Raw genomic sequence first — 24631 nt, 5'->3', positions numbered from 1 at the left:
GGGTGGGAGGGAGGCGCAAGAGGGAGGGGATATGGGGACATATGTATATGCATAGCTGATTCACTTCGTTATAAAGCAGAAACTAACACACCATTGTAAAGCAATTATACTCCAATAAAGATGTTTAAAAAAAAGTATTCTTTTGCATCCGTCTGTGTGCTGGAAGTCCTGGTGGCCAAAGCCTCCTGTGAGCTCCTTCAGCGTGCTTGTGAATTTCACTAGCCATTCTCGATGCTGCTGGGGGCCGGCTGGTGGAGGCCCTGGTCAGGCTAGCGCACAGCCCACTGTGGCTCTTCTGGAGTGTCAGCTGTGCGGGCTCCAGCCCTGGACTTGGGTGGATTTGGGTGGGGCAGCTGTTGTAGGGTTCTGAGGGTTAAGGAGTTCCTGAAGGCCTTGAGCCACAGCTTATTAATTAGTTGTTGATTACTGAATCCAAACAAATCAGGAATTAGTCTTACAGAATTGAAGGGCCTTCCTAGTCCTTCCTGTATTTATTTATTTTAAAAACTATTTATGTATTTATTTATTTGGGTTGCGCCAGGTCTTAGTTGCAGCGCGCGGGATCTTTAGTTACAGCATGCAGACTGAGATGCGGCATGCAGACTCTGAGATGCGGCACGCACGCGGGATCTAGTTCCCCGACCAGGGATGGAACCCGGGCGCCCTGCATCGGGAGCGTGGAGTCCTGCCCACGGGCCTGCCAGGGAAGCCCCCCCGGCCCGGTCCTTCATTTAATTCTGCAGTTTGAGCTGTTGCCGTCCTGCCTTCCCCTGCCCCGCTCTACCCCGTATTACCTTGTGTGGGCCCTTCTGGTGGGCCAGGTGCTCGGGGAGAAACTGAGACATGACATGAGCAAGGATGGGCCTGGTGCTGCTCAACGGGTCCAGGATAGCTCATGCCACAGTCTCTTTTTTTTCTTGAATTTTATCTTATTTATTTTTTATACAGCAGGTTCTTGTTAGTCATCTGTTTCATACACATCAGTGTGTACATGTCAATCCCAATCTGCCAGTTCATCCCACCACCGCCCCCGCCACTTCCCCCCTTGGTGTCCGTACTCTTGTTCTCTACCTCTGCCACGGTCTCTTTTGTGACAGTGCACAGTTGTCCTTTTGAAAACTGTCTGAGTTTCCCACACGGAACGAAGACCCCCCACGGCGGCCTTGACCGTGGCGGGCTGTGGAGCCAGGAGCTTCACGTGGCCTTCACCTAGGGGTGTCCCTGTGTCGCCCTGCAGCTCACCACTCGCACACCTGAGGATGTTGGTGAACCGCACCCTTTGCCTTCGGGAATTTCTTCGCTCTCCCTAAAAGTCCTGCCTAGTGATCCGGCTTGTTTATTTTCCGTTTCATGGCGTGAGTGTGCCTGTCGAAAGCTGGATTGTATGTCCGTCAGTCTATAGAGCAGATCTCTCTGTGCCTTTGCTTCCGAGACAGGATGTGGGGCACTGATGCACAGGGGCAGAAAGTCCCCCCGACGGCCTCCTTTGGGGGTGTGTTGCTGTGGTCCACCTGGGGTCCCTGGTTAAGGGCTGTGGAAGAGAACTGTGAGGTCCATTAAGTGGCTGTCTTTATGTGGTCAGCTATGCTAGAGGAATTGGGAGACTAAAGTAATGTTCGTGTCCTGTTTTCCACGCTTGGGGGCCTGAGCGACTGCTTCCCCACCCACAAGCCCTGCCCTTACTTCCCTCGCTGGCCTGGAATAATAACGGGCTGCTGCTATGGGGCAAAGCAAACTACTCTGCCTGCAGGAAGGTCCTTCACACAGAGGAGGAGGTGGCCCCTGGCTCCTGGCAGCAGCTACAGGTGCAGGATGAGCAGGGCGCCCAGATTTCACAAGAACGTGCTCCTTTGGCCTGGAAGGGGATGCAGAAGCCCGTATGTCTGGACGCTCTTGTGGGAAGCAGCATGTCGAGGGTTCTCCGGAGAGGAGATGCCCTGGAGCAGCTTTGTCCCTGCTCGTCTGGAGCTCGGAGTCACCGGTCCTGTGCGCCGCCTCCCCGAACTGGGAGCAGTTTCCCAGGAATGCGACCGCACTGCTGATCAGTGGTGCCTCCTCTCAGCCCACCCGGTGGAGGGTCACAGACTCTGGTCACCGCCAGGCCAAGGATCAGCAGGGACCAGCCCTTGAGAGTGAGCAAGCGTGTGCTATCGGGGTTGCCCTGCAGTCCTTCCTGGAGCGAGTTTCTGGGGAGCACACAGTCTCTGGGCTCCCTCCCTGCCCTAGGAGCTAGGTCCAGACTGGTGGGAGCAGTTGCCACCCAGGTCACCTCACCTGGAGGAGAGTCCGGGCAGGCGTGACCTTCTCTCGTCAGTTTCAGTGGCGTCTCATGGTTGCAGCTTCCTTTCTTGGAGCATCAGCTGTGTACCAGCTTCCTGCCAGCCCTTCTGCGGGGTACTCGTCACAGATGTTTTCCTTGATGCTCATGACACCTTATGCATGGGCTGTAGAGGGGAGGACCTGGAGTCTTGACCAGGCTGTTAACTCGCCCAGCCAAGGCCCCAGCCAAGTGGCAACATCAGATCTTAAACCCTCAGTTGCTATGCCATCCTGCTTCCCATCTAGTTCTCATTATCCACCTCATGGAAAATAGACAGCACCTACCTGGTCGAGACGTGCTCTGAAGTCACAGCATGTGTCACTCCACCTTCCTCCCCAGCACCTCCTGGACACCAGCTCAGGGCTGCACTGCTTCTTAAATATCCCTCCTGCACCCTGTGAAATCCCCTCTCCTAGGCAGCCCCATGAGCTCTGGCCCGTGTACAGTCTGATTGGAGGGAGATGGGGAGGGTATAGGGAGGGCCTTTTCCTCTGTAGCACTGCAGAGGCTCTTGCAACTGTGGTCAGTGTTAGCGGTGACCTCCCAGGTACCTAGCACACTGGACATGTGACTCAGTGGAGGCCCCTTGGATTGCAAGGCTGGGGGTGGGCAGCGCCTGCTCAGCTTAGCTCTGAGTCCCCATCCAGAGATCGGGATTAGGGTCACACTCCTGAGCACAGGTTTTCTCTCACAGAGTTATAAAAAGGTGGTTTCATTGTGAAAAATGCCCTGAAAAATAACTGCCTGCCAGTGACGGAAGGGACAGGGCCTATGGCAGCCGTGACTCGTATTCGGAAGTTAGGAAGGTGGCTCAGCTGAAGGAGGGAACGCTGCCATTGGGGGCCCACGAGCTTCCTGCTCTGTCTTTTATAAACCCACGCCGGCAAAAGGTCTCACTTTATGATGCTGTGGCAGGTCTGGCTCTTTGAGGAGGGCTCAATACAGCCCTGGGAATGCGTGTGGAAGGTCTAGCTCAGTGCAAAACGTGTGCACCTTCTCCACGCGTGCTTGGCCGAGAGGAGCAAGAGCTCCGGGAGCAAGCTGGTGAATAGCTGCTGTCTGCTGGTATCTCGCTCAGAACAGCACGTGGTTGTGGAGTCGGTTCTCACAACAACCCTGTGAGCAATATACCTTGTCCCTCTTTTACAAAGGAGGAAGTAGGCTTGGAGAAGTTGAAATTATCGAGTCCCCCAGCCAGTCAAGGTGAGTCAGGAATTTGGACCTAGTACACTGGTCCAGAGCCTGCCTCTCGGTGACTCTGCCTTTTGTGTGATAAGCTACCCCCCTGACCCAGGCAGCATCCCGCCTCAGCCCATGCCCTCCCTGGACACTGACTCTTTTCCGTGCATCCTGAGGTCGTGTCCGAATGTGACCTTGCTTCCCTGCTCAGGCTGGGGTCCCAGTCCTCTGCCTGAGTGGATTTCTGTTCCAGGAAAGTTCTGTGGAGGCAAAGACACATGAGGAGCTGGCATTTGCCTCCACGCTCTGGCCCAGGTGGACCTTCCAGTCCGCCAGCCCCACCTCAACACCAGGCTCTCCCTGCACGTCTACCCCCAGCTTCGAGAGCAGCCCGGCTCTGGTTCATGCTGCTAGCCCCACCATGGCCCCCCTTTGTCCTCGCTCTCAGCTGGTCTGGGTGCTGTCCCTTCCCACGTAGGGCGTCCCTGTCCCTTGGAAGTCTCACCCGCACCATGGGCGCTCTTTAGGTCTTGTCTAAATTCTCCCCTGTATTAGCCTCAGTTCCTTCATTTACTAGCCTTGTACCCGTGCACTGTTATAGAATCCTTCCAGGCCTCAGTCTCCTGGTCTGTAAAATGGGAACAGTGACACCTCGGGCTCGCTGTTAGGGTCACGTAGAGCATGCACGCAAAGCTTGGCGCCCACCACACCTTCTCTGCCACAGTGGAAACCCCTGCCAGGCAGGCACCACAGGCCATATTCCTAAATCTCTCTGGCCTCTATTCTCAGCCCTGCCCCACCGCTACATTTAGCAGCACTGGGTCCACGGGTGCCAGTCACGCGTTCGTGAGCAGAGGAGTGTGTGCCCACCTGTCTGGAGCACACGGGGGGCTCATAGAGGTGACCACAAGCGCAGTGGGCTCTCAGTCCCCAGCAGCTGTCTGGCAGCCTCATGCGGGAATCGGTGCTTGTCTGAGCAGTCCTGCAGGTGCTGACAGCTGTGCCATCATTGCTGTGGATTGAGGTGGGTGGACGGGGCACAGCAAGGGGCCAGGCTCCCCTGTCGGCTCCACCCCATCTGACTCACAGGCCCGTGGCCCGATTTTAACCTCTCCCAGCGTGTCAGCCCAGGAGGTCGTCCCTTGGCGGGTCCCACGCTCTGACAGATACCTCGTTAGGACGCCAACCTGTGCTGCCTGACCATCCCATAAAGGGAGGTCTCTCCGCAGTTTTCCACGTGGCATGCTTGTGGACACATGTCCCTTGGCCCCGCCCTGAAATGGTCCCGAGGTGCTGGCATCGACCCTATGAGTGTACGCTCCTGAGATCTTTTATGGTTGGAATGCCATGTTGATTGTGACTCCAGGACCCACCCCGGCGGAAAGCAGGACATAGGAGGTCACAGCCCACAGGGCCGCCCTGGCAGCCTCCTGGTGCACACAGTGAGGGCCTGCCCCCCCGGTGCCTGGGCTGTTGGGAGCTCCTTCGGGCCACGTGTGGGTGATGTGCTGCAGCCCTTCTCCATCCATCTGTTTGTTGCTTTCCTCATGCACACAATTTAAACCAGGGCCTGTGTCATGCGGCTTCTTTGTTTACGTTTCTCAGCTTGTCGTTACACATTTGCACATGTGATTACTGTTCAACGTCTCAGTGCTGGGCTCTCAAGCTAAAGCATCAGCCTCACGAAGACGCTCATCACTGGCGCAGGGCCTGGCCCGTACTGGGCATTCAGTGAAATCTTGTTGAATGAATGAATGAGTACTAAAAAGTAGCCCATAGTGGTTACTGGCATGATGCTTACTGGGATGTTTATGACACTGCTTTTGAGACTTTAGTGTGCACCTGGGTTACTGGGAATCTTGCTAGAATGCAGATTCTGATTCCCTGTGCCTGGGCCCAGCCCAGAGAGCCTGGCTTCACTGGCCAAAGGTGGGCCGGGTGTACACAGCTCCCTGGGCTCTTGGCTTAGGCAGGAGTCCCAGGCCCGGGGTGGGGCCTTGCTGCTTTGTTCTGTGTTGCACCCAAGTCATTTTCAACCTGTTGGGATCACATTGTGGATTTTCCGATGGGTTGTGTTTTCTTTCACTTTCCATATTGTAAAGGCTTCCTTGAGCGCTAAAACAGCACTTCTGTTGGCTTCATCGTATTTCATCCTGCGCGTGTGCTTCATCTGTCTGACGAGCTTTTACAGTTTCCGTTTTTCACCATATTTTGATGAAGATTTTCCATCAGAATCTACCTGTGCTTCTGATGACTTCCTGTGATTGCTCTCACCTGAGAGGCGGGGGCGGGGGTGGTGGCCTCGGTATGGGGTGGTGCCTCGGGGTGGGGTCGCCTGGGGGCGGAGCCTCTACCGCAGGGTCCAGAGTGCTGGGCTGGGTCGCTTCCTGCATTGAGCTGCTCAGAAGGCTGGGTAACGTGTGTGCGTCGCTTTAAGTCTGCGCTGTAAGACAGACTTGACTTATAAGGGGTCGTTCGTGTGTGGAAGAACATAGTAGCCCCCTGGATAACCCTCAGGAGTATCTTAAGAGAAACACAACATTTTACAATAGGAAAATGAGCCGAGGAATCCTGGATGCTTCAGCCCCAGGCCCCTGCCAGGGAGCAGTCAGTGGGTATTGGAATGAGAAGATTTAGCATCTAGCGTCCTCCTTGGTCCCTCAAGATTAGGGCAGAGTCTCGGGATCACTGGGAAGAGTCTAGCCCTGAAGATTTTTCAAGGAAAGTACTGCTTTCACAGTAATGGTTAAATTGTTACAGTGGTCAGAAGCAGCTAACCTGCTCTGTGTGCATAAAACCTTACGGTAGCCCCATCCTACAGATGGGGTAACTGAAGCCCAGAGAGCTGTAGCGCCGGGGCGACCTGTCCAGGCCCTGTGGAAGGGATCCAGCAGGCCTTTGAGCTGCCATGGTCTGTGCTCCCATGTAGCTTCCGGCAGGTTATGGAAAACACGTGGCTTCCATCAGCCCATCTCCTTACCATTCTCTCCTCCTCCCCGTGGCGCTCACCACTTCCTCACACACTCTAGGATCTGCTTATTCACTATTTGTACTGTTTGCTGTCTGTCCTCCCCACTGGTATGTAAGTCTCATGAGGGCAGACATTTTTTCTGTTTTGTTCACTCACGTGCCCCAGTGTGAGGGGTCGTACCTGCTTCTGGGAACCTCTCCGTGGATATTCTCTGCGTGACTGAGAGCAGGGGCCATGCCTTATTACTAGCTGTCCACTCGGCGGATGTACTTTGAGTGCCTGCTCTATGCCAGGCTCAGTGGGGATAAAATGGAGACCATATTTTTCTTTTTGCAGCTATAAAGTCCAGCTCATGAAAATATTTTTTCAATGAATAAGTTCCTCCTTGGGGTACTTCCCTGGCGGTCCAGTGGTTAAGACTTCGCCTTCCAGTGCAGGGGGTGCGGGTTCTATCTCTGGTCGGGGAGCTAAGATCCCTCACACCTCGAGGCCAAAAAAACCAAAACATAAGACAGAAGCAATATTGTAACAAATTCAATAAAGACTTTAAAAACGGTCCACATCAAAAAAAAAAAAAAGTTCCTCCTTGGTAGTTTGGAGGAGTGAGTTCACGTGAATGAAGAGACACATGTCACATGAAACGACACTTCTGTAAAAGTGTCCTGGTGGTTCCTGGGGCCTCTCTTGTGAAAGGGAGCAGCAAAAGCAAACGATGCTTCTTGGATGCTCTCCTCTTTCTAGGGTCAGTTCTGCTGCAGGGAGGGTGTGGGGCGGGCAGTGGTAGGAGCGGCCTGGAGGCTCGGGGTCTACCTTCCTGCCGCAGGTGCAGGGTGCCCACCGCGTGGTCTCTAGCAGAGGGTACAGCTTCAGGCAGCCACTGGGTCTGAGACCCACTGAGCCTCTGTGGCCTAAAACTGGCACTTGATGTTGAGCTGTGCCCTCTGAAGCAAAGGCACAGTCAGAGTGTGTTACACCTGCCAGGTCACACCCCTTTGCAAATATGCATTGAAACAGTGCCTTTGCTGGTGAAGATGTCTTCACTTTTGGGCTGACACGTGGTGGGCAGGGGCGGGCTGGCACTCAGCTTCAGGTTGCTGGGATGCGGCAGGGCTGGCGTGAGGCGCGGGGCCTGCTTCGTGACTCCGTGCTCACATCTGCTGCATTCCTGTTTTGTCCCGTAATGTCAGCTTATAGAGTTTTATTTTGAAACTGGTTAACACAGGTTTATTTCATTAATTCAATAAAGATTTGAGCGCCTACTGTATACCAGGGACCGTGGTAGGCTGCAGCAACCAGACCCTGCGCTCATGGGTTTGTGGTCTGGTGGCAGTTTCCTGCTCCCGCTCATATGGTAATTGAAAGTTTGTGGCTGCTTGGGGTTTGGGGGGTAGCTTATAAGTGACTCAGTTACTAAGCAGATTTCAACAGGTAAAGAAAGACTCCTCCTTAGTGCCTGGCTCCTCTGGCCTTGCCTGGTGAGTCTGACAATACCTCATCACGTCCCTGTGGGCACCTTGTGGGCACCTTACAAGCCAGCAGCCAGATGACGTGCAAGTTTGAGGTGCCTACCTCACAGGACCTCAGCATTCAGTAAAATAATGTTTTTCAAGTACAGCAGATAAGTGGAAAATGTGTACAGTAGAGCAGTGCATACGGTACAGTACTGTTTAGAACAGAGGGCCCATGGACACAAGTCACAGATACTGCTTTTACATGCAGGAGACGCCTTTTGAAGGCACATACAAGGGAAGTCATCGGTTCCTGTGGAGGGGACACTGGGTGGCTGGGATTCCTTTTGAATTTTGGGCTGTATGGTTCTATCCCCTTCAAACCATAAAGATAAATGTACCAAACAGTGTAATCCTAATTGTTTAAAAGCACACACGTTGGAGAAGCCTGGAGGAGCGTCCTCTCCCCCAGCGCAGAGCTCTCTCAGTCAGCTGTCCCTCCCGGCCCAGGCAGCACTGGAACGGCCGCAGGACAGTGAGCCCTGGGCTCCAGCGGCACCTCAAGTGTCATACCAGACACCAGCCCTTGGCGTGTCCGCCTCTTTTTCGGTCCAGCATGAATCTTGCTGGTTTCTCCAGAGTGACGGTGTTCACAGGCACATGCGGTCGGCTTTGCTGACTGCCTCTGAGGCGAAGATTACCGTGAGTTGCATGCAGGAGAGGAAAGGATGCTTTCTTAAGAACAGCAGAGTATCTTAAGGAAATGATGAAGAAGGATAGAACTTCAGAGTTATAGACCTTTGTCCTGAAAGTTCAATTCCCCCTTTTTGTGAAAGCCAACCTGAAAGGGGAGGTGAGCTGGGGCTTGGGGGTGGCTGACTCAGACACTGTGGCAAAGAGTGACCAAGAGCACCTTCGCCTCTGGGTTTTAGCTGCCTACATCTAGGAGGGGGCAGCTTGAAAGTAACAGTAGTGTGGTGCATTTCCTGCCCCCAGATAGTTGTTAGAGACACAGCCACGGGTGTACCTTTACCTCCCACGGCCTTTCCCCAAGTGATGGAAACGGTGATTGGTTGGCCCCCCCTGGGGCCGTCGGGGGACATCACGTGGGGTTCAGGCTCTAGGAGCTGTCCCTAGTTAGAAAGACAACGGTGGGAAAGGACCTAGGTGAGAAGAGAGTACCATTTATAATTCTCCTACCCTTGCCTTTGGCGTTAGACCACAGGAGATGGCAGCTGCTTTTACTCAGACTCAGTTTCTTTGGGAATGGTATTAAGCCAGAGCTGCATCTTAATTATCAAAGCTGTGCCATTTTAGAGTTTTTAAGTAAATAGTAGCTAAGTGAGTTTAAGATGAAACCTGGGACCATGATTTCAGTTGTAAAAAGAATGAACTTTTTGGTTGGCTTGAAGTGGCAGCAGGTGGAACACAGGACCAGAGTCAGGAAATGGGGTTTATTTCCAGCCTGGAATCAAGTAGCTCTATGGCTTTGGGCAAATCTCTCTCTCTGAGACCCTCAGCATAGGAGCTTGGAAGTGCACTTCCACTGGGGAAGCTTATGATTTAATTGTGGGCGTGAAGACAGCTAACAAGACTTGCAGTGCACACCAAATGAGCCTTTCACGCTCTGAATTAAATATGTTTCCATACCAAAGGGATTTGTTTAAACATGTGGATAACTGTAGAGAGAACTCCTTAGGTATCAAGAAAAAGAAAATTTTACATTTTTAATATTTTTAACCTGGAAAGTAAGAGAGAATTATGGTAATGGTAATCAACTAACCTTGGAGTCACGTGACATTGAATGGTGAAAATACATTTGTATTGCCAGAGCCTTGTGGCCCCAAAAACATCATTCATGTGAAGTTTTAGCTTGTAACTTGGATGAGAGGGATTGAGGGCCTTTTGCAGTTTGGGGTCAGGGTGGAGATGGGCGTGTGAAGGAGGCAAGTTCTGCCCTGTTCAGAGTGCCAGCCCTCTGTCTTCCCTACCAGTTCTACGCTGTTGGACCAATTCGAACTGGAAAAGCTTGCCCTACCAGCTTGGACGAAGTCTCACATCCTGTTCTCCTCTGCAAGGGCCAGCAGTAGTGGCGGCGGGGCAGGGGGCGGGCTTCCCTGAGTTCTTTGTAAGTCTTCATCTTCTAAACTGAGGTGTGCTGGCAGCTGATGCTTGGACCCTTGGTCTCTTGGGATTTCCTGGGGCACAAGCAGAGCCTCCGTGTGCACCAGCCAGTCCACCGCCGTCTTCCGGGGTTTCCATATTTCTTAACGTAACTGCCAATAAGCCTTCAATTGGCGGTTTAAAAAAATTATTCTTTGAAGTGAAAGTTACAAAAACAGCTCTATAAGCTGTAATTTGTATGAAATAAAATTCATACCTTTAAAGTATAAATTCAGTAGTTTTTAGTATTTTCACAGGGTTGTGCAATCATTACCATTATTTAATTTTAGAACATTTTCTTCACCCCAAAAAGAAACCCCCTACCGATTAGCAGCCGTTCTCAATTCCTTTCTACTTCTAGTCCCTAGAAACCACTAGTCTACCTTCTTTATGAATTTGCCTATTCTGTACATTTCATATAAATAGAATCATACAGTATATGGTCTATGTGTCTGACGACTTTCATTAACCATAATGTTTTCAAGGTTCAAATTTGTTGCAGCATTTATCATACTTCATTCCTTATTACGGCTGAGTAATATTCACCAATAAGGGTATATACCACTTTTTGTTTATCCATTCATCAGTTGATGGACATTTGGATAGTTTTCACTCTTTGGCTATTGTGAACAATGCTGCTGTGAACATTCATGTGCAAGTTTTTATGTGTTCGTTAATCTTGGGTACATACCTGGGGGTGACATTTCTTGGGCCACATGGCAACTCTTTGTTCAACGTTTTTCGGAGCCACGCTGATGACCAGAGCAGGCACGTGTTTTATATTCCTACCGGAAATGCACGAGAGAGTTCAGACCCCTTCACATTCCACCAGCACTCATCGTCTAGCTCTTTTTTTTTTTTTTTCTGGCTGCACCTCATGGCATGTGGGATCTTAGTTCCCTGACCAGGGATCTAACGCATGCCCCCTGCAGTGGAAACGTGGAGTCTTAACCACTGGGCCGCCAGGGAAGTCCCTGTCGTCTGTCTCTTTGATTGTAGTCATCATAGTGGATGAAATATGGTGGCTTATTACAGTTTTGATTTGCATTTTCCTAATGACTAATGATGTTGAGCATCTTTTCATGTGTTTATTGGCTGTGTGTATATCTTCTTTGGAGAAATGTCTGTTCAAGTCCTTTGCCCATTTTAATAGGGTTGTTTGTCTTTTCATTGTTGAGTTTTAAGGGGTCTTTATATATTTTTGGTACAAGTACATTATGTATGATTTGCAGCATTTTCCTCCCAGTCTGTAGATTATCTTTTCACTTTGTTGATGCACAACATTTTCAGTTTTGATGAAGGCCAATTTATCTAATTTATTCTTTTGTTGCTTATGCTTTTAGTGTCATATCAAAGAAATCATTGCCTAAGTGAAGTAATAAATTTAATCCTATGTATTCTTCTAAGAGTTTTATAATTTTAGCTCTCACATTTACGTCTGTGATCCAGTTTTAGTTTAGCTGTATCTGATATGAGGTAGGAGTCCAACTTCATTGCTTTGCCTGTGAGTATCAGATTGCGTCAGCACCATTTGTTGAAAAGACTGTTCTCTTCCACTACTGAATTGCCTTAGCATTCTTGTCAAAAATCAATTGATCACAAATATAAGGGTTATTTTCCTTGACTCCCAGTTCTATAATATTGATTATATGTCTACTTCTTTGCCAGCATTAGTCTGTAACTTTTGAAATTAAGAAGTGTTGAGTCCTCCCTGTTCTTCTTTTTCAGGCATCTTTTGGATTTTCTGGATCCCTTGCATTTCCATATAAATTTTAGGAACAGCTTGCCAATTACTGCAAAAGGGCAGCTAGGATTTTGATAGGGCTTGAAATGAATTTGCAGTCAAGTTGGGGATTATTGCCATCTTAACAGTATTAAGTCTTGCACTTCATAAGCATTGAATATCTTTTTTCCTTCCCTCCCCGCTTCCTTTCATGCCATAGGTAGCCATCTGCTCCCTGGAGACATCTGCCGATAACTTTGAGAAAAATATTTGACAAAATGGGAACTCATCAGGGAATTGTTGTTAATGTGTTGGAAATGAAGAGCAAGATGACTAATATTCCCAGTCGTCTTACTTTATGAATTAAAAGCTGTTTTGTTTTGTCCTTTTTACATGTCCATATATGTGCTCACACTATTTATGTCTTCTTTAACTTTTCAGCAATATTCTGTACACTATTCTGTAGTTTTCAGCATGCAAGTCTTTCACTTCTTTTGTTAGATTTATTCCTAAACACTTTAATCCTTTTTGATGCTATTGTAAGTGAAATTTTGTTAATTTCATTTTCAGATTGTTCCTTGCTAGTGTACAGAAATAAATTTATATTTGCGTGTTGATCCTGCAACCATGCTGAACTCATCTATTAAGTCTAATAATTAATTCTTCCAGATTCCTTAGGACTTTCTACATGTAAGAACATATCAGACGGGGACAGACGTATTTTTAATTCCTCCTTTCCAATCTGGATGTCTTTTATTGTCTCCCCTAAGCGCCCTTGGTAGCACCTGTAGAACAGTGTTAACTAGTAGATGTGAAAGTGGAAATTCTTTTCTTGTTCCTCATCTCAGGGTGAAATCATTCTGTCTTTAACCGTTAAGTATGAGGTGTTAACCTAAAACAATCAGTTATTTTACCAACAAATAGGGTTTGCTTGGGAACAGCAAAAAAATTTGCAATTTGAGACATGCAGTCTATGGCAAACCACAGGCATGTCCAGAGAACAAAGGGAGTCTGCCTTTATGGGGAAAATGGGGAAGCTGCAGGGGTTGTTCTAAATGAAAGTTCATTGGAGGAAGGAAGGAGTTCAGGATGGTGATGGCTTCTCCTTGGTCGAGCTGTGATGTTTCTCATTGGCTGAACTGTTGCCGAGCGAGGAGAAATTCTTCCTTTCGGATAGTGATGTAGTCACTTCCTGTCTGCTTCTTCCTGTGGGGCAAACACATGACGTTCAGGGCATGCGAATGATGGTGAGTGAGAATGTGTGAGCGCTCCCTCTACAGGTCATTCCTGACTCTAATTTTAGTTGAGGTCTCCTTTATTAATTTCCAGAGGTTACCTATGAGTTTTCTTGGATGCCCTCTATCAGGGTGGAGAAGTCCCCTTATATTCCTAATTCCTTGAGTATTTTAGATCATTAAAAGGTGTTAGATTTTGTCAAATGCTCTTTCTGCATCTATTGAGATGATCACGTGGCTTTGCTCTTTATTACTATTATGTACTACATTGATTTTTAGGTGTTAAACTGACCTTGTGTTCCTGTGATAAATCTCACTGGTCATGGTGTATTGTCCTTTTTATACAGTCCTTTGCTGGATATAGCTTGCTAGTATTTTGTTGAGAATTTCTGTGTTTCTATTCACAGTGGATATTGATTTGTTGTTTTCTTTTCCTGTAATGTCTTTTTCTGGCTTTGCCAGGGTAATACTGACTTCATAGAATAAGTTGGAAAATGTTCCTTCCTCTTTTACTTTTTAGAAGATTTGTGAAGGATTGGTATTATTTTTGTAAATGTTTACTAGAATTCTCCAGTGAAGCCCTATGGGCATCGGATTTTCTTTGTGGGCACTTTGAAAATTAAATAAATACCTTACAGTAAGTTTAATCAGATTGTCTATTCTTGAGTCAGTTTTGGTAATCTGTGTATTTCTAGCAATTTGTCCTTTTCATCTTGGTTATCAAATTTGTTGAGACAACAGTTATTAGTAGTATTCCCTTGTCATACTTCTAAAAAATAAACTTTTAATTTTAGGACAGCTTTAGATTTACAGAAAAGTTGCAAAGATAGTACAGAGAGTTTCCATATATGTGCCACATCTAGTTTCCTCTGTTATTAATGTCTAATGTTAATAAAATAAAATCTAATGGTACATTTGTTATAATCTGTAAATATTGATACATTTAAATGAAATACATACTTTATTTTTCCTTAGTTCTCACCCAGTATTCTTTTTAGCCTAATGTTTCAAAATCCTGTACAGGATACCACATCATATTTGTGTGATGTCTCCTTAGGCTCCTCTTGACCATGACAATTTCTCTGACTTTAATTGTTTTTTATTACCTCTATGAATTGAATGTTGAATTCAGTTCATATGTTGAAGCCCTAATCCCCCAATTTGACTGTAGGCATTTCGAGGTATTAGGCCTTTGGGAGGTAATTAGCTTTAGATTAGGTTATCAGGGTAGAAGCCTCATGATGGAATTAATGTCCTTATAAAAAGAGGAAAAGATGCATGAGCTCTCCATCATGTGAGGACACACAGCAAGAAGGCGGCCATCAGCAAATCAGGAAGAGAGCTCTCACCAGATACTGAATCTGCCAGCACCTTGATTCTGGACTTCCCAGCCTCCAGAACTGTGAGGAAAAAATATTTGTCGTTTAAACTACCCAGTCTATGGTATTTTGTTTTAGCAGCTCAAGCAACGACCTCAGCAGTTTGAAGGAGTAATGGTCAGATACTTTGTGGATTATCCTTCAGTTGGGATTTGCCTGTTGTGTTTCTCATTATTATACTGCGATTATAGGTTTTGGGGAGGAAGACCATAGAGGTAAAGTGCCATTTTCATCACATCATATCAAGAGTACATGCTGTCAACATGGCTTATCACTATTGATATTGACCTTGATGACCTGGCTGAGAATGTTTGCCAGATTTCTCCACTTAAAGTTATTCTTTCTCTCCCTTTCCACACTGTATTCTTTGGAATGAACTGTGTGTGCAGCCTACTCTTAAGGAGTTATGTTCTATTTCCTTGAAGTTGGTGTATCTACATAAATTATTTGGTGTTCTTCTGCATGGGAGATCTGTCTCTTCTCCCCCATTTATTTATTCACCATTTATTATGTCATTCTGGACACATGAACATTTATTTTGTATGCTGAGTTATAATCCAGTATACTTTATTGATTTTGTTGCTCATATGGTTCCAGCTTCAGCAATTGGGAGCTTTTGCAATTGGTTCCTGTTTCCTTTGACATACCCCCGTGATTATGTGTTTTGTTTCTGTTTTCGGCACTTTCTTACTTTCTGGTATTATAAAATTTCCTAGGCTCATCTTATGTGTTTTGTGTACCAGTTCTAGAATCAGTCAATTCTTCAGGGAGTTTCTTGGGTGTTAGGTGTGATTGTTACTACTGGGATGCTTATGATCCTTCTTAATTCCTTAAGCTCAATAGTAATGTTTCCTCCTCTTTCATTCCTGGTTTTAGTAGTTTGAATCTTCTTTTTTTCTTGGTCCACCTACTTAAAGATTTGCCAGTTTTGTTGATCTTTTCAAAGAACTGATTTTTGGTTTTGTTATTTTCTATATTTTTTTCTATTCTCTATCACATTCATTCTGTTCTAATCTCTATAATTTCTTACTTTCTGCTTGCACTGGGTTATTTTTGTGCTTTTTTAGTTTCTAATGGTGGTAGTTTAGGTTATTGTTTTGATATCTTTCTTCTTCTATTACTATGGGTGTTTATAGCTGTGAATATCCTCTAAGCACTGCTTTAGCTGATTTCCATAAATTTTGGTATGGAATGTTTTCATTTTCTTTAATCTCTCTGCATTTGCTGATTTCCCTTGTGATTTCTTCTTTAAACCATAGGTTATTTAGGAGTATGTTGTTTAATTTCCACATATTTGTGAATTTCCCCAATTTCCTTCTATTATTGATTTCTAATTTCATTCCATTTTGGTTGGAAGACATATTTTGTATAATTTCAATCCTTTTAAATTTATTAAGACCTGTTTTAGGGTCTAAAATGTGATCTATCCTGGAGAATGTTCCATGTTCACTTGAGAAGAATGTGCATTCCACAGTTGTTTGGTGGCATGTTGTATAGACTGTTAGGTCTAGTGTTGTCTTCTATTTCCTTTTTGATCTTCTGTCTAGTTCTATTCTGTAATGAAAGTGGGATATTGAAGTTTCCAACATTCATTGTTTTTTTAATAGTTTTTTTAAATGTTTATTTATTTATTTATTTGGCTGCACCAGGTCTTCGTTGTGGCATGCAGGATCTTTTAGTTGCAGCATTCGGGATCTTTGGTTGCAGCATGTGAACTCTTAGTTGCGACATGTGGGATCTAGTTCCCTGACCAGGGATCGAACCTGGGCCCCCTGCATTGGGAGCTCGGAGTCTTAGCCCCCGGACCACCAGGGAAGTCCCTCCAACATTCATTGTTGAATTGTCTATTTCTTCCTTCAAGTTTGTCTCTTTTTGCTTCATGTATTTTGGATCTCTGTTGTTCGGTGCATAAATGTTTAAATTTTTATGTTTCCCTCATGAAATGACCTTTTTATGATTGTAAAATATTTTTCTTTGTCTCTAGTAACAATTTTCGTCTTAAAGTTTATTTTGCCTGCTGTTAGTATAGCCACTTAGCACTCTTTTTGTACTGTTTGCATGGTATATTTTTTCCCATCCTCTTTCAACCTATTTGTTTCCTTGAATTTAAAGCATGTTTCCTGTAGGCACCATCTGTTTGGATCATGATTCTTTTTAAAATTCATTTTGCCAATCTCTGTCTTTTAACTGGAGCATTTAACATTTACATTTAATGTAATTATTGATAAGCTAGGAGGATATACTCCTGTCACTTTGCTTTGTGTTTTCTATACGTCTTATGTTTTTTTCTTCCTTTCTTCCTGTATTACTGCTGTCTTTTGTATTAACTAGATATTTTTTAGTGTACCATTTTAATTCCCGTTTTGTTTCTGTTACTGAATTTTTTCTGATTTGTTTACTTAGTGATTGCCCTGAGGATTACAATTAACATCTTAATTTAAAACAATCTAGTTTAGATTAATAGCAACTTAATTTCAATAAAAAACAAGTACTTTGCTCCAATATATCTGTTTCCACCCCTCTCCTTGGTGTTATTATTCTCATACAAAGTACATTTTTATTTAACTTTATCAAACACTTGTATAACTATTGCTTTCTGCAGTTGTCTTTTATTTATTTATTTTTAAATAAATTTATTTATTTATTTTTGGCTGTGTTGGGTCTTCATTGTTGCACGTGGACTTTCTCTAGTTGCAGTGAGCGGGGGCTATTATTCGTTGCAGTGCACGAGCTTCTCATTGCGGTGGCTTCTCTTGTTGCAGAGCACAAGCTCTAGGTGCTTGGGCTTCAGTAGTCGTGGCACTCAGGCTCAGTAGTTGTGGCTCATGGGCTCTAGAGTGCAGGCTCAGTAGTTGTGGCGCACAGGCTTAGTTGCTCCACAGCATGTGGGATTTTCCCGGACTAGGGCTCGAACCCGTGTCCTCTGCACTGGCAGATAGATTCTTAACCACTGCACCACCAGGGAAGTCCTTGCACTTGTCTTTTAATCAGAGAGAAGAAAAAGTTACAAGCAAACAACAACACATTTGTACATACCTATGTAGTTATTTTTTTTCTATGTAGTTACTTCTAACAGTGCTCTTTATTTCATCATGCGAATTTAAGTTAATATAGAGTGTCCTTTCCTGTCAGCCTAAAGGATGGCTTTAGTATTTTGTAAGGCAGTTCTGCTAGTGACAGATTCTCCCAGTTTTTGTTTATTTGAGAATGTCTCATTTCTCCTTCATTTTGAAGGATAGTTTTCCTGGATATAGAATTCTTGGTTGACATTCTTTTTTCCACCCACAAGTTGGAACATGTCATTCCGCAGCGTTTTAGCCTCCGTGGTTTCTGATGAGAAGTCAGTTGTTAATTTATTGAGGATCCTTTGGACATGACAAATTGTTATTCTCTTGCTGCTTTCAAGATTCTCTCTTTGGTTTTGGGTTTGGTAGTTTGACTATGATGCATCTAGATGTGGGTCTCACTGAGTTTATTCTCCTTGTAATTTGTTGAACTTTCAGATATGTACATTAAACTTTTTCATCAGATTTGGGAAGTTTGGGGCCACTATCTCTTCAGATATCCTTTAGCCTTTTTCTTTCTCTCTCTTCTCCTCTAGGATTTCTCCAAGATGTGTTTCTTGGTATGCTTGAGAGTATGGCACAGATAGTATGTCATTGAGACTCTGTTCATTTTCCTTCATTCCTTTTTCTTTTGCTTCTCAAACTGGATACTCTAAATTGACCTATCTTCAAGTTTGCTGATTCTTTCTCTGCCACCTCTAATCTACTGAGTCCCTCTAGGGAATTTTTTATTTCAGTTATTATAATTTTCAACTCTAAAATTTCTGTTTGGTTCTTTTTTAAAAAATGATTTCGTCTCTATTATTTTCTAGTGGTGAGACATTGTTTTATGGTTTCCTTTAGTCTTTATACGTGGTTTCCTTTAATTTGAACATGTTTATAGTAGCTTATCTAAAAATGTTTGTCTAGTAAGTGCAACTTCTGGGCACCCTCAGGGACAGTTTGCATTGACTGTTTAATTTAACTCTGGCCATTTTTTCCCACTTCTTTGTATATCTCATAATTTTGTTGGAAACTAAACATTTTAAATAATATGACATGATAACTCTGAAAGCCAGACTCTTCCCTCAGGGGTTTGTGGTTGTTGCTGCTGCTTGTTTGTTGAGTGACTTTCCTGGACTAATGCTGTAAAAAAGTGTATTCTTTCTCATATGTGACCACTGAAACTCTGCTTAGTTAGCTTAATGGTCATCTGATGATTGGACAGAGATTTCCTCAAGTGATTTTAACCAATAAGTCCCCATTCCTTTTGGTTATATGTACCAAAATGGGCACATATTGGGGCACATATTCAACACTTCAGTAGTTTACAACTTTGCTTTAGCCCTCACTTCCTGATTGCACAGAATCTCAAAGTCAGCCAGATATGAGAGATTACAACCTTCTCATGTCTTTCCTGACCGTGCACACAGTCCTGCACATGAATGTGCCCTTATATTTCCAGGAATATATCAGAGCTTATCAAAGCCTTCTATGGATACCTCATTCCCCAGCATTTGAAAATTTTTCCTCCATTTTTCTATTGTAGTAAAATATACATAACATAAAATTTACCATCTTAGCCATTTTTAGGTGTACAGTTTAATGGAATTAAATGCAATCACATTGTTGTGCAATCATGCCAGTATTTATCCTCGTAACTCTTTTCATCTTGTTAAACTGAAACTCTATACCTGTTAAGCAATAACTTCTGGGAATTCCCTGGCGGTCCAGTGGTTAGGGCAGGGGGCACAGGCTCAATCCCTGCTTGGGGAGCTAAGATCCTGCATGATGCATGGCGCAGCCAGACAACAAACAAACAAAAAAGAAGGTGTACTAAGTGACCTCCCTTCAAAAAAAGAAAAAACCAATAACTTCCAATTTCCCCCTCCCCCAACCCCTGGCATTACCATTCTACTTTCTGTCTCTATGATTGTGATAACTCTAAGTACATCATGTAAGTGGCTCATTTCACTGAGCATACTGTCTCCCAGGTTCATCCATGTTGTAGCATATGCCAGAATTGCCTTCTTTTTTAAGGCTGAATAATATTCCATTGCATGGATAAAGCACATTTTGCTTATTCATCCATCTGTTGATAGAAACTTGGGTTGGTTCTGCATTTAAACTGTTGTGAATAATGCTGCTATGAACGTGAGTGTACATATATCTCTTTGAGACCCTGCTTTCAGTTATTTTGGATGTATACTCAGAATCTGAATTGCTGGGCCATATGGTAATTCCTGATTTTTTGAGGAACCTCCATACTATTTTCTGCAGTGGATGTATCATTTTACATTGCTAACAACAGTGCACAAGGGTTCCACTTTCCCCATATCCTCACTAATACTTGTTTTCTGTTTCTTGACAGTAGTCATCCTAACAGGTGGGAATCCCCAGCATTTCTTTTTATTGTGTTTGTCCCAGCTGGTACTTGACTCGGGTACTTTTGTAGAGATTCCTATACCCTAATGCAGTAATCTTCATATGTTACAACCCCCCTAAAAGAATTTTGAGAATTACCTCTATAGAACAGATAACATATGTTGAAGTTTACATCTAAGTTTTCTTGTATTAAATATAGTTACAAAGGATATAATTTCCTTCATGTTGTAAAAATTCCATTTAAAAATGGAACTTTTATTGTATAATCTTTAATCATTAAACAATTGCTGCTGATTGTTCTTAACAAATGTCCTGAGGAAAGGGCTTTTCCCAGTGAGTGATCTCTGACTCAGGTCACATAGAGACAAACCCTGTGAACCGGGCTTTTCCAGGGACTTGTGAGACAGGTTTAAAGATGACAGTTATATAAGGATGGGGCTTTTGGGTGAGCTCCAAACCAGTTCTGCCCCCTGTAAAGCTATTAGGCTGCTGGTTTTCAAAGCTGAGGAACGGGGGAAGTTCAAACACTGTAAAATTTGCTGTTCTGAGATTCAGCTGCTTTTCTGGAATAAATGCACCTTGGATTATTGCTTGCAAACCTTTGGTTAATTTCCAGAATTCTCAAAAAGTTGCTTTTTTACTATCTTTGCCAGAGTTCTCATGGCTTTTATGGAGGAGCAGATTTTTGCAGATCATGACTCCACTGCTCTAGAAGTACTTCAAGATTCATTTAGAACAACAAATAACTTGTACTTCCCCAGCTCTTAGCTATCTTGGGTTTCTACCACTCTTTTTTGTCTCCTTGCTTCTTGACCAAGGAAAGGCTTCTTGTTGACAAAGAACTTTATCAGTAACATAGGGCACTCAATAGCGTATTACTTGTGTAGCAACCAAGTTCTGGGTATTATTCATTCAACAAGCATCTGTCAGAAGTCTCCCTTCTTCCTGAAGGGAAGGAGCGTCAAAAGAGATGTGTAAGTAAATCTTGGTTTTCTAATTATAATGATCATTGTATTACTTATGTAATATTTTTAAAGGAAATAAAAGTAAATTTCATTTAGAGGCCAATTCAGTTTTGCTTACTGACTTCCTTATTTCATATTTGAGATAACTAAAAAATTTAAAGAGGTGAACCCCCTCCCCCATTTTTACTATCCTGTTGTAGGAATAACAGGTGGGGTCAGCTGTAAAATTCAGTAAATATTATCAAGATCATAATGGAATAACAGTTTATTTATCTGCAAGCTTTGGGAAATAAGGAGTTGTTACATCTGTTAATTTCCCAATAATTAATGATGTTTCTTTGGGGAAAATGCTTGATTCTTTCCTTTTATCTACTTATTTTCAAAGTAGTAGGTTGGTTCCCTGGCACCCTCCAAAAAGTAAAAAATAAAATTGTGGTTCTCATTATAAACAAATATGCATTATTTATGCATATTGGATGTGTTCCAATCCATAGCAGTTATTATCCTTATGGATGATAAATGCACAAATGTCCCATCTTCAGCTGTTGGGAGATCATTCAAACTAGTTCCTGAGTCCTTTTGATATGACCCTAACAGTCTTTGATAATTCCTTGCTTCTTAGAAGGATGAGATTCATGGGCTCATATAAAGTTCTTGACTCATATCTAGAATTAGCCATTTTGACAAGGAACCCTAGATCTTTTTTAAAAAATTTGTGTTAAAATGCACAGAACAGGGACTTCCCTGGTGGCGCAGTGGTTGAGTGTGTGCCTGCCAATGCAGGGGACACGGGTTTGAGCCCTGGTCTGGGAAGATCCCACATGCCATGGAGCAACTAAGCCCATGAGCCCAGGTGCCACAACTACTGAAGCCCGCACGCCTAGAGCCCGTGCTCTGCAGCAAGAGAAGCAACTGCAATGAGAAGTCCTTGCACCACGACAAAGCATCTCCCCCGCACTCGCCGCAGCTAGAGGAAACCAGCGTGCAGCAACGAAGACCCAACGCAGCCAAAAATAAATAAATAAACAAACAAACAAATAAATAAATAAAATTGAAAAATACACAGAACATAAAATTTGCCATCTTAATCATTTTTTAATTTAGTGATATTAAATTCATGCACATTGTTGTGCAGCCATCACCGTTCATCCCCATAACTCTTTTTATCTTATAAAATTGAAACTCTATACCCATTAAACAATAACTAACCATTTTCCCCTCCTCCTAAGCCCCTGGCTACCACCATGGGACTTCCTATGATTTTGACGACTCTGAGTACCTCATATAAGTGGAATCATACAGTATTGTCCTTTTATGACTGACTTATTTCATTGAGCATGGTGTCCTCAAGTTCCCATGCTGTAGCAAATGCCAGAATTTTGCTCTTTAAGGCTGAATAACATTTTGCTTAGGAATTCTTTATATATTCTGAATACAGTGGACCCTCAGTATCCACAGGTTCTGCATCCATGGATTAAACGAACTGTGGATAGAAAATATTCAGAATAACAACTACAGAAATTTTCAAAAAGTAAAACTTGAATTTGGTGTGCACTGGCCACTATTTACATTGTATTAACAACTATTTACATAGTGTTTACATTGTATTAGGTATTATATGTCATCTAGAGTTGATTTAAAGTATGGGGGTGGGGCATGTGCGTAGGTTATATGCATATAATGTGACATTTTATAAGGGACTTGAGCTTCTTAGGATTCTGCTGATAGAGAGGTACGACTGTATTTATCACTGTTGAAAGCCTTTTTACTCTGTGGATAGTGTCCTTTGATGCACAAAGTTTAGTTTTTAAGAAGTCCAACGTCTATTTTTTTAATTCTGTCACCTGTGCCTTTGGTGTCATATCGAGAACGCATTATCCAACCTCATGGACTGAAACTTTTGCCCTACGTTTTCGTCTAAGAATTTTATAGTTTTAGGCCTTACATTTAGGTCATGGATCCATTTCGAGTTAAGCTTTGTAATGGTGTTAGGTAGGGGTCCAGCTCTATTCATGCAAAACTATTTTATTTGTTAACACTCTTGGCATGTGGCACTAATTTTATATTGTTACTTCCCCATTCTATCATATCAGACAGGTTGCCTTTAAATGAAGGAATTAGCCGGCACAATTCATTGTCGTATAATTCTTGGTATAGTTACCAGAAATTGAAAAAGTGAAAATGGCTCTAATGACGGGGCAATAAATCTTCCAAGTCAAGTATTTTCCAATTCTTTGTTTTCAACAAACTTGAAAGTGGTCCTAATTGAATTGTCAGCTAATAGATTGTTTGAAATAATTCTAATGATAGGCTGCTCTGTGTTTACTTCTGGCCCAAGACTTGGTGAGACTCACAGGGCTGAGCATCTTTGTGTCTATCTATGTCCTGCTTCATGTGAAAAGGCTTCTCAGTGCCAACACCACAATAAGAAACAGCAGAAGAATCGATGCTACCCTTGCCTCATTTAGCAATAAATACTTTCTATTAAGCAAAAGATTTTTTAAATGTTTACTTTGGAAGGCTAATAATTATTTGTCAAGTTTTATAACTATGTTCCAACTTGATTTAATTATTGTCATGACTCAATCTAGAAACTTTTTTACTGTAAAAATCTATTTTTGTTTATTTTATATTACTTGATTTATAAACGTGATAAAATACACATACATAAAATTTACCGTCTCAGCCACTTTTTAGTGTACACTTTAGTAGTGTTAATTACATTCACGTTGTTGTGCATGCACTCCAGAACACTTTCCGTTTTTCAGAACTAAAACTCTATACCCATTAGAAACAACTTTGAAATATTTTTCACAAAGAGAGCCTTATGGCCTTGGGGAAAATGTTTAATTTCAATTTATCTAATTTCGTTGTAGAGAAGAGTGATAGGGTAATCAAGCCTAAATTATTAGGATAAAATATCAGGGTTAAATTCTCTTGGAGCATTGTAATGGAAACAAGAGATCAAAGAGAAAAAGGAACCTTGTTGAATTTCTTTTTTTTGGCTGCGTTGGGTCTTCGTTGCGGTGCATGGGCTTTCTTTTCTCTAGTTGTGGCGAGCAGGGGTTTCTCATCCTTGTTGAATTTCTGATTTTTATAAAAGAGCTTGTTCATTCTATTTTAAAATGCATGATAGTAGTATCAAATCACTATGGCATTTAGATTTCACTGACTATATTTAAAAGATCATATGATAAAATATTTTTAAATGAAATATTTACAGCATGCTGGAAATTATATCCTTTGCAACTATTTATTTTTCTTATGAAGAATTTAGATGCCAACTTAAAAGTATATTATCCTCTTCATGGTGGTAGGTTTTCCAAAATTCTTGAGGGGATATGTGACATTTGGAGACCACTGCATTAGGGTAGAGGGATCCCTATGAAATGCCTGAACCAACATTGAAGTTCACTGGAGACTCACCACCCCTTTAAGGTGTTCAGCGTCTCACTGGACTGTGTTCCCACGGCAGGACTCACGAAAGGGTGACCGCTGAGCTTCACTCCTTCACTTATTATCCGATAACCAGAGCCGTAAAAAGGCTCACTCCATTACCAATTTCAAATGAAGTTCAATACTTACTAAGGAAAGTTTTAAGAAAAACTTGCCTTAACTGTGCCTGACCTAGGTTAGGAAGCAAGTTACAGAACTGTGTCAAAAGTCCAGCTTTAAAATAAATAAATAAATAAAAAGTCCAGCTTTCCCTCCCAGCACCCTGGTTACTTAAAGGACCCAGATCCACAGAGTAAAAGACAGAATGGGAGGAAATGTTTACAAAGCATGTATCTGATAAAGAATTATATGCATGTGTGTGTA

The 24631-nt window shown here is 43.4% G+C and overlaps 1 protein-coding gene across 4 annotated transcripts in view; it reads left to right on the top strand.

Annotated features, from left to right (window-relative positions):
• The window catches only part of PARD6G (par-6 family cell polarity regulator gamma), a 108114-nt gene that overhangs the window by 8379 nt on the left and 75104 nt on the right, over positions 1–24631 (top strand). The window contains exon 1 of one of the 4 annotated variants that reach the window (XM_081251885.1): positions 13025–13051. The exons of the other annotated variants lie outside the window; for them this stretch is intronic. The gene's annotated coding sequence lies outside the window, so the exon portion shown is untranslated. Of the gene's footprint in view, positions 1–13024; positions 13052–24631 lie in introns of those variants that run through there. 4 annotated transcript variants of the gene reach the window in all.

Source organism: Mesoplodon bidens (assembly GCF_964165515.1).
Source record: "Mesoplodon bidens genome assembly, chromosome: 13".
Taxonomy (NCBI): domain Eukaryota; kingdom Metazoa; phylum Chordata; class Mammalia; order Artiodactyla; family Ziphiidae; genus Mesoplodon; species Mesoplodon bidens.
This window is presented reverse-complemented; position numbering and strand designations above follow the sequence as displayed.